Here is a 12,589-nt window from a genome sequence, read left to right as displayed (position 1 = left end):
TGGAGGGCTTGGTGTAGGAGGGATTAGTTTTACTATGCGTAAAAACTCCAAGTTCATATGCCTCGTGTTTGTCCACATGCAGGTTATGAGGGCTTGGTGTAGGAGGGATTAGTTCTACTACATGTAAAAACTCAATGTTCATTTGCCTCATGCTTGTCCACTAATAATGAAGCTTGAGTTTATGAAGTGCCTTGTGAAACCTCAATTTTCTTGCTGAAGAGGGTGCAGGGGTAAACTATGCAACCTGATAGTAAGCCCTTAACAACCCATTAGCTATAAATTTGTGATGCCTTTGTAGTAGGCAATGGTGAATATGTACTCGTGAAGAGCTAGATCCCAGTGATTTTGCACGACGGTGTGTCTCGATGAGGACCTTTGCACCATGTAAGTAAGGGTGAAACTAGGTGAACATCTATCTTGGTTATAAAAAATTACCAGCAACTCCTTTTTTTTTGTGGAATAGCTAACTTCAACAATTCTAAGAGTACATGTGATAAAAGACATTGGTTGTCATCTAGATGGTGCACCTTGCTAGAGTAGTACTACACCTAAACCTTGATTGGAGGAGTCCATCTGCAACCTCAATGGTTGCTAGAAGTCGAGACTTGCCACAAGAGCTGCTTCATGTATACTTGCTTCGATTTTTGAAAAACTATTTCAACATGCAAAAGTCTACGTGTACTGCTTGAGATCGTTTTTTAGTGATTTGCATAGAGGCTAAGTGATTTTTGCCAAGTTGGGTACAAAGCGCAGAGATGAATTTTGCATGCTTAAGAAACATTAGTGTGTTTTGACATTGGAAGGTGGAAGGTAGTTCTATAAGGTAACAATCTTTGCGGTGTTCATCTGGATTCCCTAGGCTACGACTAGAATCAGAAACTTCAATTTAGTGGATACACACTTAAACTTTTTTAGATGAAGTTGTAGAAGAAAAATGCAAGCTCCATCCTAATGAGTTTCAAAGGAGGAAGGTTTACTTTGAAGATGTTACGCCATGTGTTCATGAGCAAAGAAAATGGGTTGTTCATGCACCATAAGGTGAAGAAAGTAAGCAGAATGATGCTCTTAGCCATGCACAAAATAGTGGTAGTCCATCGAGTAGCACAAAAATACCAGTGGTATAGCCAATTCCTCATACAAAACTTGTTGTGTCAAGAAGGTCACCTAGCATTTTTAAGCCATCTAAATCATTTTTGCCTAGCCTAAACTACATCATGCTAAAAATTGGTGAAGAACCCTCTTGCTATGATTAGCATATGTTACAAAATGGAAAGCTTAAGTGGGAGAGGATACTTTGCAAAAGAACCAAACTTGGGACTTAGTACCTTTGCCAAAAGAAAGATGTAAATGCGGTATACAAGTTGAAGATCACACCAATTGATGTGAAGCCTAAGAACAAGAATAGATGATTGACAAAGGCTCGAAGCTAGCCATTATGGTGCTTTGCTTTGCATTTATCGTATAGAGATTTATAGAGTCTTTAAAAAGGTCGACCAGGTACCAAGGCTATATGCCATGCAATAAGAGTCCCCCATCTCCTAGCATTTTCATCATGAGCAACACTTTGATGGGAAAGGTTGAGTTTGAAGCACAATCACTTAAGCGAGCTCTTGTAAATGTGTACCTAAAGAAATAATTAACATATCACAAAGATAGTTTTAGGGAGCCTTTCCACCACGTGTTGTGTGTTCTTAACATATACACCCATTACTCATTAGTGGGATTTTTCCATCCCTTAAGTACTCCATATGTCAACAGATCCATATCCATGCTTGCAATACACACCATGAGCAAACAATATGACATTACGAGGCACACATCAAAAATTGTTATTTCAATCGAGCAAGACACATGCAAAAAATCAATGATATGAGACAAACCATGTCATGGACAATGCTACTTGCACCCTATGCACAAACAAAAATTGTTGTGAATCCATGGAGGAGAGGTTGGTGTCAGGCTAAGGGCCAAAGGCTGGGGCGAGTCTGAACCGAGCTTGAGGGTGCCTATATAAAGGGCACAAGCTGGGTGGAGAAATAGGTTCTACACTCCCTCCGGTCTCACAGTGGTATTAGAGCTAAGTTTAGGAGTGGATATATTTTATAAAAGTTCGTGCATGAATTCTCTCTCTTTCTCTCTCTCTCTCTCTATATATATATATATATTTATTTATTCATATATATATATATATATATATATATATATATATATATATATATATATATATATATATATATATATATATATATATATATGCTTTGGTGAGCATGGCCGCTTAGAGGACGAGAGAGGAGTGGAGCAACATGTGCCAAATTGTGGCCTATCAGGCTCGTTGGGAGCGCGAGAGGGAGTGGAGCGAAATTCATTTCTTTCCTGAGATCACTACAGGGCAGCACTGTAAGCGAACTATGTCTCCAACATTGCCGCCATGGCTGATTATCTCAGAAGCTTTGTGTATGTTCTCACTTGGGCGCCCACTAAGGCCAAGGGACGGCCTTGATTTCTAAAAAAAACTAAGGGAGGGTGCCCACAACATGCCCCCCCCACCTCCTCTATCCTCACAAGCTAACAACTTGCAGGTAATGAAAGCAAGTGAAGATGAGGTGAAACTACGTTGCTATATCTCTGTAAGTTCAAAAAATTATAGAAAATTCCGAGAATTTTACAAGTACACATCTCTTCGATATACTTTATTCGGTGACACTTTCAAGTAGCAAAGTGCATCAACCATGGGTTGCATCACATAAATCCAACAATATCTAGCAAAACCTTTTTGCTACCTACAAGTTGACGAATTCTAATCATCTGATTAGACATGGTCTTTTCTAGTAGGCTTTCTGCTAACGGCAAAGTTCGAGATTGGGCGGTAATTTTTGCAGTTTGCAATCGATATCGACAATTAACTACTATGACTTGATGGTATCAAATTGACAAGGCTAATTGATTTTGTTTGTAGTTCTTCGTAGCCGATTCCAGTCTGATTTTGGCAGGCACCTTTGTCCTTAAGGTACATCTTTCCTCTAGCTAAGCACAACACGTTATGCCATGGATTCGGATATTGACATATAGCAAATGTTTAATTTTGAAAATTCTACACCAACTCTACCAATTTTTGCCCCACCGTCGGCTACTCACGGAGGGTGCTCGCACGGCAACAAGGCGAGATGATAGCATTGAATTGCTTGATATTCAAGAGTTTAGAGCACTGCAAACATGCATGACTATTTTAGAGTCTAATTTTACATAGTTGAATGTGAATGTTATTAAGATGTCTGATATACTTGTGCAATTTATGCAATAGTCGGTCAAGGGCCAAGTTAACGAGTAGAATAGGGCTTTGGTCTACAGAAGCAAGGCTCCAATCCGGAGGGGTTGCACCTTCTCTCTCAAAAAGAGGTGAATGACTTGCCATTGATTTTTAGAGGAGAGGAAAGGGAGAGCAACAAAGATTTTGTGAAAATATTCTTGAGCAAATGTGATGGGTTTCATGATCTTAAACACACTCTAGATGCAGTCAAGGCATTGCAAACAAGTTTGACAGTAGAGAGTAATGCCTACAAATGGTGGATGTCACTCAAGGAGAAGGGCATCAGACCATTGGCTTGGGCAGCCTTTGACAATGTGTTCAAAAAGAAATTTCTGGCCACAAATGAAGGGGAAAAAATTTTCTCTGCATGGGACAAGTTCTCTATGCATCAACATAAGACACTGTTGAAGTATAGCTTGCACTATCGTGATGTGATTCTCAAGCTGGAGGGTCTAGATTTCTTTCAACAAGTGCATGGGTTCATCCGTGATTTGACACTAGAGCTTAAGAAGCATGTGAAAACCCACGGCCCCAAGATGCTTGAGGAGACTATAGTACCAACACATATAACGACGATCCCAATGATGGCTATTTCTCTCACCAAAACAACCAAATGTTGCTAATAAGTTAAAAGATTTATTAATGGAATACAAAGATGCGTTCCCAAATAATTTTCCACTTCGATAATTGTCGACACGTGTTGTGCAACATGGTATAGACATGGTTGCAAAAACAATAACCCCATAAGTAAACCACCCTATAAAATGAGTTATTCTAAGGCTGCTAAGGTGGAACATTAGCTTGTTGACTATCTTATTAGAGGGTTATATAACCCAGTTCTTTACCATGGGTCTCTCCCATCTTGTTGGTGAAGAAAAAGGACAACAATATGTGCATGTGTGCAGATTACCATTGATTGAACACGGTTATTGTTAAGAACAAGTATCCGTTGCCAAGAGCAAATGAGCTATTTGATAAGCTCATCCATGCTCGTATCTTTACAAAGATAAATTTGTGGTTAGGGTTCATCAATTACATATTAGAATTGCTAATATACCCATAATTGCTTTTCAAACAAGGTTTAGACACTATGAGTTTCTGGTAGGCCATTTGGGTTGACCAATGTACCAACAAGTTTCATGGACAGTGACTTGAAGCCGTATCTCGACAAGTTTGTTATCATTTTCCTCGATGGCATTCTAGTATATAGTGCCTCTAAGCAAGAGCACTCACAATATCTGAAGCATGTGTTTAAATTATTATGGCAGAATAAGTTATATGCCAAGGAATCCAAGTGTGATTTTCTTAAGGAGAAAATTCGCTATTTGGGCCATGAGATTTTAGTTGTCCAACTACATATGGATAAATCCAAAGTGGATGCCATTAGGAGGTGACTTTCTTCGAAAGAGCAATAGATTTTCTTGGGATTTGTGATTTTTTACCAAAGATTCTTGAAAAACTATGTTCATATTGTTGTTCCAATGACGAATCAATTGAAAGCCAAGGGGAAAACCTTTCAGTGTGGAGAAGCTCAATAGCAAAGTTTCAATACTCTCAAGGATGCATTGGATGCCAATTGCATTTGAAAGCAAGAATCTTGATTTTGCACATCAAAATGATTTTGCTTTACCAAAGATTCTTGAAAAACTATGTTCATATTGTTGTTCCAATGACGAATCAATTGAAAGCCAAGGGGAAAACCTTTCAGTGTGGAGAAGCTCAATAGAAAAGTTTCAATACTCTCAAGGATGCATTGGATGCCAATTGCATTTGAAAGCAAGAATCTTGATTCTGCACATCAAAACTATTTTGCTTACAAAAGAGAAATCTATGCTATAGTGTTTGCTTTAAAAACATGGCGACATTGTATGTAACTCAGTTTGAAATTGTGTTTGACAATGAAAGTATAAAATGGTTTACACAACAAACATATTTGAAGAGTCAAAAGGCCAGGTGGGTTGAGATTCTTCAAGTGTATGATACAAAGCTTCGATATGGTAAAAGACAATACAATGTGCCAACAAATACTCTTAGTCATATGCGTGAGATCAACTCTCTTCTTTTCACTGAGCTTCGAAGTGAGTTTTTGAAATCTCTCAAGGGCAAATATGAGCATGATGGCGGAAGCTTCGATTTGCTTCAAACAATACATAGAGGGATGTCCTGCGAGATAGTTACCACAATATCAATTCTCTTTATAGAGCGCTTGAGAAACAAGAATCTTAAAAAGTATGCACAACATTTGAGCAAGTCACTAGAGAAGCATTGTATCTAGTTGACAAATGTACGGTTTACGAAGAGGTGATACAATATGCAGACAATGTGACTAGCAATGCCTCTTCTACTACAAGTGGATCCACAAAACGAAGTAGACTATTCAAAACCCAACCATATCGAATGTTGATCAAACAATCAAAGAGGTGATCAAGAGGATAAACCAAAACTATCGATAACTCAAATATACGACAACAACCAATAGCAACCAATGCACCACACGTCTTGAAGTGGTGTGCGATTGAGAAAAAGTGGACCAACCATGAGACAAATGAGCGTTTTTACAAAAAAAATAAGGTGAAAAAAAGGTCATATGGACCACCGGGGATGCATCCATTATCATAACCATTGAGATACCAATTAGGCCCAAACAACGTTGTTCGAGGGGGGGACAAGCCTCATCCAATTTTGGGCCAACGACCTCCTTTACCTCAAGAGAACCGAGAAATCGTTAGGTACACGCATCCCGTAGAAACACTTGCTAATCAAAGAATGTTTCCACCAACTTTGTGTTCTGAGGAACCATTTGAAACTTATGAGAGAGAACCCGAGAGTGCTGTTTATGTTGATGAACTTCATCCTTCTTGGGTAAGTACTGATGCCGTCATACATTGCACAACCAACAAAAAATCACTATATGATGGATGAAATAAGAACATCATTGGGATTTTTTCGTACTCAAGTGGATCCAAAATTGAGCCTACAATTCCAATTAATGCATTGACTAGAGCTCAAGCTCAAGAAGTGGTCAGAAACACACCTATCGAGGATAAAAACAAACTGCATGTTCAAACAAAAATCAAGGCTTAACAATAAGGATCCCAAGAAAATCTCAGAAGGCAAAAGGAGACAAAATGAAAAAAAGAAGCTAAAAGAGAAAAATACCTTAGAAATAGAGTTGCAACGAGCCATGGAGCAGCTAAAACATGAAAAAGAGAACAAAATTCAAATGAAAGGAGCTTTGTCATTCAAAATATCATCGAGAGGTTTAGTCATGGTAGACAAAGTTATAGAACCCTTAGAGGTAGTATTACAAGTCTACGAGGTTAGACTGAAAACCAACTTGAAAGGACAAGAGTAATGCGTGAGCTAGTCTCCACCCAACTGTGCTATCTTATAGCCTCCCCCTAGCGAACACATTGTCCGGCCGTGCCGGTGACCTTACTCGTAGGACCCATGTCCTTACATTAACCCCCCCCTTGGAGAATCGTTTTTGTCCTCGAAAACGAACGTAGGAAAACGTTTCTTAAGTGCAGAGACATTCTCCCATGCAGAACCTTCTTTAGGTCTATTTAGCCATTTTACCAACACTTGTTGTCTGACATAATGTCTGTTGCGAAGCTCATGAGAATCCAAAATCTTTTCAAGTTCATGAGGGATGCTTGGCTGTTTGATAAGGTCAACTAACACATCTGTTTCAATGACATTATCATTTTGTCCTAGCTGTTTTGGTAAACGGCTAACATGAAAAACAAGATGAACTCGTCAGTGCTCGGGAAGAGCTAACTTATAGGCCACTTGACCTATACATTTGAAAATGGTAAACGGTCCACAATAGCGTGGTGAAAAGTTTAGCAACTTTTCTTGTCTTCAGACTTTCTGAATGCTCCAGAACTTTGAGGAAAACCTTGTCTCCTTCTTCGAAAGTAGCAAGACGACGATGCTCATATGCGTACTTCTTATATCGATCTTGAGCTTGCTTAATATTTTGTCACGCAACTCGAAGCATATCAAAATGGTCTTGGAGAAAATTTTTCTCTTGTTGTAGCTTCTCCTTAGCCAACCCCACCGTAATGGGTGATCTAGGTTGAAAACCACATAAAAGCATAAATGAACTAAACCCTGTAGTCACATGCTTTTTTACCATATACATGTGGTAGCGATGTGTGTGAACACACTTAGAACCGTCGGGCATTTTTTCCCTCTTTATGAGTTTTTTCCCCACGTGCATTATATATACGCCCATTCATTCTAGGGCTATCTATCTTTCCATTGCACACTAAGTAATACACTCTCAATTGTGTGCCTTGAGCTTCCTTCGTCTTCTCCAAATTGTGTGTGTTTTCCTACAACCCTAATTCCAACAATTGGTATCAGAGTAGGTTGCATCCTCCTGGGCTTAGTCGCCAGCAGCTCCATCACACGCCTACTCACTTTCTCCAATTTCAGTGAGCTTTGGCGAGCATTCGCAGGTTGACAAAAATTTCAGGGTAGCTCGTGGAGCTAAGCCTGCTCAGATTTTTGATTCAGGCTCACTTCGGCCTCCGTTTCCTCTACAGGCAGTATTGTACAGGGTATTTTGTCATTTTGTGTAGAATTTTTGTCAGTGTTGTTTTCTACATAACAGGTCCCTTAAAGTCTTCTACAGTTTGTGCTATATAGCATGTGTTGTTCCCACTTTGTTTATCCTCTTTTTGGGCAGTTTTCACATTCGGTGTAGCATTTATCATGGCTGACAACAACACAGATGTGTCCAAGATGTTTGCTGCTAAGAACAGAGTGGATGGGGACGATTACCCTATGCGGGCTTACATGATGCAACACGTTCTTGTATCAAAGGGTGTCTAGAATATTGTGAGGGCATTGATGTACGTCCTGGTTCTGAGGATGTAGGCAATGTTGAGGATGTTGCAGGTCTAGCTGTTGTTAGAGTTGTTTTGCCTACGACAGAGCAAGCTTGTTGGGATGTAAAGGATGTGTAGGCTAATGTGTTGATTGCATTGTTTGTGAAGCATACCATTGCACCTCACATTTGTTCAACGAAATCTGCAAAACATGCTTGGGATATTCTGGTTGTTCTTTATGCAAGCCACAATGAGGCAAAAATTGCATTGCTGCGTAAAGAGTTGGAGTCGAAGATTATGCATGAGGAAGATGATATGGACACTTTCCTTGCTAGCGTCAAGGATAATAATGAGCAACTTACTTCTACAAGTGAAGTCATTTCAGACAGTTCCCTTGTGCAGACTGTTCTTGATGCCTTACCAGATTCTTACCAGACTTTTGCTGGCACTTGGAGACTTATGACCCAAGGAAATCCTGAAGTTGTCAAGTTTGATGCATTATGCACATTGCTGTTGCAAGAGTCACTTTCTAGGAAAAATAGGACTAGACAACGTGCAGTTGAACATGCTTTTATTGCTGCTCAAAGAAAGGGTGGTAACAACAATGTTGCCACTTCTTATGGTTCTTCTGCGAGTGGAAAATTGCATGTTTTTAATGATTCTACTTGCAGCAATTTGTTTGGAAATTTTGGTGATAAAGGCGGCAAAAAGAAGATGCATTGCCATTGTTGTAAAGTTAGTGATCACTTGATCAAGCAGTGTCCTAAGTTGAAGGCCAAAGAGGCTAAGAAGAAAGAGGGTGCTTCCACTGCAAATGCTGGTTCCACTACAAATGCAGTCATTGTTGAGTCTTCTATGAAAGGAGACTGTGATGCTGATGTTGATGCAGAATGGGCTTTTAGTGCAGAGTGCACTTACAATCCTCCTATCCATGATGCATGTATGTCAGTTGTTATTGCAGATTCACATGTGTGATATTTTGACAGTGGTGCTACCAAGCACATTACCTCACATCGTGAATTGTTCACCTCTCGTGAGTCTGTCCCTCATGGGAGTTCAGTCACTTGTGCCAACAATGCCTCTTATCCGGTTCAGGGAGTTGGAAAGATTGTGCTTACTTCTGCAAATGCTAGTTCTTTCACACTTGTTCATGCACTTTATGTACCTAGGATCAAGCAGAATCTTTTGTCTTTATCTGCACTTGCTAGACTTGGACTTGTAGTCAAATTTCTGGATGACAGATGTACAGTTCATGATCTCAGTTTTGGTGATAAAATTGTTGCATCTGACCTTTTGTGTCGTGGGCTATATAAGCTCACTTTGTATGACAAGTGTGGACAAAATTTTGCAAATGCAGTTTCAGATTTAAGGGCTATTTCGGATGAAAAATTGTGGCATGCATGTTTTGGGCATCTGAATTTTTCCAGTTTACTACGTTTGCAGAAATCTGATATGGTTGCTTCTTTGCCGCCTCTTGAAGCACCTGTAAAACATGTTTGTGAAGACTGCATTTTGGGTAAGATGCAGTGTTCTAAGTTTCTAAAGGATGGTTCAGTTAGGGCCACATGCAGGCCGCAGCTTGTGCATAGTGATGCTTGTGGGTCCATGCAAACTCCGTCCTTGGGAAATTACCTTTACTTCGTGACTTTCATTGATGATTATTCCAGGCATGCATGGGTATGTCCGCTCAAAGCGAAGTCTGAAGTTTTTATGTGCTTCAAACAATTTCTGGCTATGGCTGAAAATGTATCAAAATGTACTATGGACACCCTCCCTTCCGATCGAGGGGGGGAGTATATGTCTCATGAATTTAATGCATTTTTGGCTAGTTTTGGGATAAAACACCAATCTATAGTGCCTTATACACCTCAGCAAAATGGTGCTGCTGAGGAAAAACAGGTCACTTATGGAAAGGGCATGATGTATGGTCAAAAGTCAAGCTTTGCCGCATTCTTTTTGGCTTGAGACCACCATGTGTGCCACTTACTTGCTAAATAGGTGTCCTACAAAAGCTTTGCACTCTATTACTCCATATGAAGCATGGCATGATAGAAAGCCTTCAATTGAGCACATGCATTGACAGACGCAAAGCGGACCCCGAACCTCAATGGCCTCTAAAACCCCGGGGGCCGAATGGCGTGCCTCGAGCCTGTCACGATAAAGCGAACAGGGGGCACCACCTAGCTTTGAGCGGCTAGGACGCAAACCATGATGATATGAACACCGCAAACTTAGAGAGAGAGAGAGAGAGAGAGAGAGAGAGAGAGAGAGAGAGAGAGAGAGAGAGAGAGAGAGAGAGAGAGATTTGCAAATGATGAAAATCCTCGGGGGTGTGAGAGAGAATTATTTCTGCAGTATTTACAAATGGCACGCCGTGGTGGTAGAGAGGTAGGGAGAGGAGGTGGTGCAAACTACTTGGTGCGTTCTCTAAGACGACTCAATGATTGTGAAGCTTGCTACCAAGAGCGTGTATACGTGTGCGCATCGACCATTGGAGTCGAGAGATGGATGTGGTTCCCTTTGCATGGTGCAATTCCCAAGGCAAACCCAACACACAAGCCCCCTCCCCGTGATGGTGATAGTGTCAACTCTTCCCACTACACTCTACCAAGTGCTGACTTTCCATGGACTGCCCCCCCCCCCCCCCGTGATGGTGATAGTGTCAACTCTTCCCACTACACTCTACCAAGTGCCCACTTTCCATGGACTGCCCCCTCCCCGTGATGGTGATAGTGTCAACTCTTCCCACTACACTCTACCAAGTGCTGACTTTCCATGGAACCCCCCCCCCCGATAGTGACCTCTCATGCCAATTTATAGGTGTTGGCTGCTTGGATTATGGTAATCCCAGTGTGATTAGGGTAAGCTTAATCGGGAAGACAAAGCAAGTGGTGGGCCCGGTGTGGTTGACCCTTGCTTTGTTTTGGGAGGTTATTAAAAGATGAGAATCTCTAGGTGGGCCTTTGTGACCATCACCTAGAGAGAGGATTTTTTTTAAAAAAATGAGAATTTTACAATGGCTCGGGTGAAAACTGAAGAAATGATGAAAATAACCTATAAATTACTGGAATGGCATCGTGGTTGCGTGTTGCCGGCGAATGGTGTGTTGCCGGTGCGTCGGGGCATGCCTTCGGCGCATTTCCTCTTTTTGTTGTTGACGGTGCGTGCTTTGGATCCTTCTTCTTTTTTTGTGGTCGTCGTAATCGTGGAGTCCTTCATTTTCTTTGTATTTGTGGTGCGTATACGTGTGTGTGTGTGTACATATGTGCATGTGGGGGCGGATGTGTATATATATATATGTATATGGGTGTGTGTGCATGAGTGGCGTGTGTGTATTTGTATGCGTGCGGGAGCGTGCGGTGGGAATGGGGGGCTTATGTACATAATGTATATATCATATATATGTTTTTTTTTTCCCCTGTTCAGCGGCCAGCGACAACTACACATGCTTGGGGTGGGGGGGATGGTGTGTGTGTGTGTGTGTGTGTATGCATGGTGTGTGTGTGTGTGTGTGGTGTTGAGAGAGAGAGAAAAAGTGTGTTGTGCCTGTACAGGCCGAGAGGGAGATGGAGGGCGGCTGCTGCCTAAATAGAGTGCGAGAGAGGGAGAGGGGATTGGGGTGTGTGCGTGTGAGTGTGAGGATGAGGGAGAGGGTGAGGATGAGGGGTGAGTGTGTGGTGTGGGAGAGCATGGGCTCCATGCGCTGCGCCTTCGGGTTGAAACGGAAGAGAGAGAGAGAGAGGATGAGGTGGCACTAGAGGGAGGGGAATCCCATAGGGCGAGTGCCCACCGTGGGGGGGGGGGGGGGGGGGGGGGGGAAGAGAGAGAGTGTGAGAGGGGGGGGGGGGTTGTCTTATCCTCCGTCTTGCATGCTGTCTCAAGGATTAGAGGGGGGGGTAAAAGTCAATGGTGTGGGGGGGAGAAAGAGGGTGGGGATAGCGGGCCAAGGGGAGGGTGACTGAAGCCGAGGGGAGGGTGAGGCGAGTAGGTGGGGAAGAGGGGAGGGGGGGGGGGGGGGGGGGGGAGGGGGGTGAGTGTAAGAATACGGGAGAGCAGGGGGTTCCCATGCAGCTCGACACAGAGGGAGCACGAGAGAGGGGTCGGGGTGAGTGCTGGAGGCTTGCACCTGGCCGAGGGTGTCTAGTAGGGGGGGAAGGTTTGGGAGAGAGAGAGAGAGAGGTATGTAGGGAAAATGAGAGAGAGAGAGAGAGGGGGGGCGTTATTTCATCCAATGCACGTCGGGGGGATAAACTACGCGGGGGGGGGGGGGGGGGGGGAGGGGGAGAGAAAGGGTATCTGAAACCAAGGGCGATCGACTAGGCTGGGGTATAAACAAGCGGGGGCCTGAGGGTGATAAGGCCGGCCAATCGAAAAGGGGGGGGGGGGGGGTGTACCATGCTCGTAGAGGTGTTGTGAGGATTGACCAGGCGGTGCCGAGCCTTCC

The sequence above is a fragment of the Adiantum capillus-veneris genome, chromosome 19 (genome assembly GCF_014529385.1).
Source record: "Adiantum capillus-veneris isolate H3 chromosome 19, ASM1452938v2, whole genome shotgun sequence".
NCBI classification, from domain to species: domain Eukaryota; kingdom Viridiplantae; phylum Streptophyta; class Polypodiopsida; order Polypodiales; family Pteridaceae; genus Adiantum; species Adiantum capillus-veneris.
This window is presented reverse-complemented; position numbering follows the sequence as displayed.